We start from the raw sequence: 2,132 nt of genomic DNA, 5'->3' as shown, positions 1-2,132 counted from the left end.
CTGAAGGTGGTGTGTGTGTATATACATAATGCTCATGTACAATGACAGTGTATATATTAAAGGTGTACCATACGCAGCGTGTGAGATGCACACACTTTTAGCTTATTATACTTCATTCCAAAAAACAAAACCAGTCTTCATAATTAATTGTTGCTGGAAAAGTGGTGGAGTTCCTCCGATCTTCCCAAGCTACCTATCTAATGGAGGAGTAAGATGGAGACTTTGCATGGAAATTATCAGATAGGATGGTGGAAGAAAAAACCCTACAACTACTAATCGTTGAACACTGAAAGCAATGACTACTATTCTCTTCTTCATACCATTTACTCTTCTTTAGATGTCTGCTTTTCAAGACAATTTTAATACCTCACTTGCATAAATAAAAGTAGTTAAGTGCACTATGTGTATGTCAACATAGGTGTCTTATTCTATTTGTCAAATTGAAAGTAGAGTTAGTGTTAAGTGCCAGTTAAGACTCACGAATTATGTTACAGCCATCTGTTTCACTTGCCTTTAATTATCATTTCCACACTCTAGGCTTTGTGAGAAGTAAGTGAAAAGGGTCACTGCCTTTTAACAATATAAAGTTATATTCATTTTAGTACATGTGGAAATAACTTTGCAGCTTTCAGTTAAAACACAAGTGAGTAGTCATTTTATTCTAGATGCAGACTTTTACAACAGTTTTCTTTCAAGAAGGTTTAGGATTTTAAAATATTCTGCCATATATTATAGCTCCATATGGCACACTGATTTCACAGCTCTGTACTTAGGAAACAATTTTGTTCCTGAGTTTTCCAAGTATTTACATAAATAGATTGTACTGTACATTTGTCTCTTAAAATAGCTTTTTACTCCTTGTTGCAGCCAATCTTCCCTACTGAAATCAGCAATGATACTTTTAGCTCATGTCCTACTTGCCTGAAGAGAACTGCTCTAAGGTCTGTGTGATTACTGGGTATATGAAGGAACTGGAAACAAAGAAATCACAAAGCAACTCTAATTAACCCCTATGGAATCCTTCTTGTGCCCCTTGTTTCCATTTGCAAAATTGCACATTTCATACCTTTTTAAATGGTGGTTTGGACCTAATTAAAAAATTTTTACAATATAGAAGAAAATTTGTAAAATATATTCTCATTGTGGTTTTTAAGCTTTTTATATAGTTTGATACTGTACAGCCTATTTCTTAAATCTCAATCTAGTACCTGGACAGCAGGCTTCTTTCAGGGTCCCTCTTAGCAGTTCTGACTTACCTGCAGTTGTTGCTGCACACTTCACAATTTGCCAAGAATACTTGTCATGACTTCCACATTAGCCTACACTTTCTTCCCTGGGTAGTTTGAGCTTATTTGGGTATTCTGTTTACAGGAAACCTTTGACTAAAGCTGATCCCCGAGCTAGCACTGGGCATAACCTTTATTTACAGAGGGATGTCAAACCATAGTGTTTGTTGTGCTGATTGTAGTACCAAAAAAGCCCCCAAAACGTTTTAACCTATGACCATTGCAACTGAAAAATCATTTCTTTGAAATAAAGATGAACAACTGCTGTAATCACAGATTTTCACTAGAATGATAAAGATTTTTTTTTAAATGCTTAAAATGTACAACTTAAGGGGAAAAAAGAAAGGGGACTTGACTTTCTTGAGCAATCCCCAACTTCAAAATTAACCCTCTGTCTCCTGTTTAAAAAGAACATAATCAGCTCTCATCGTAGACCCACAAGGCTGGGTGTATCCTGATGCCAGTTTTTGTGCTGGTCCCAGAATGTATTTCAATTTGAATGAATGAAAATGGGCTTTATTTTTAGATGCACCACATGCAGAAAATAAATGTGAAAAAAATCTAGTTAATTGTTACTTGAAAATTTTTGGATATTCAATGAAAACATTTGGCATTTTATTTATGTCTCATTGATCTCAGGATGAAATATCTCACCATGACCTATAGGACGCACCATGCTATTTGTGACAGTTTGTGAGTTCCAGATTCTTTCAACAAGTAATATGTAGTTTTACATGGGTCGTTCTAATCCATATAACTCTTGTAAATGCTAGGTTTGCATGCCTGAGTTTTCTTTTTTAGGTATATTTATCCATGCGCTAAAAATAACATGATCCCTACTCTTTC

The sequence above is a fragment of the Geospiza fortis genome, unplaced genomic scaffold (genome assembly GCF_000277835.1).
Source record: "Geospiza fortis unplaced genomic scaffold, GeoFor_1.0 scaffold79, whole genome shotgun sequence".
NCBI classification, from domain to species: Eukaryota; Metazoa; Chordata; class Aves; order Passeriformes; family Thraupidae; genus Geospiza; species Geospiza fortis.
Note: the sequence above shows the minus strand (reverse complement) of the source record.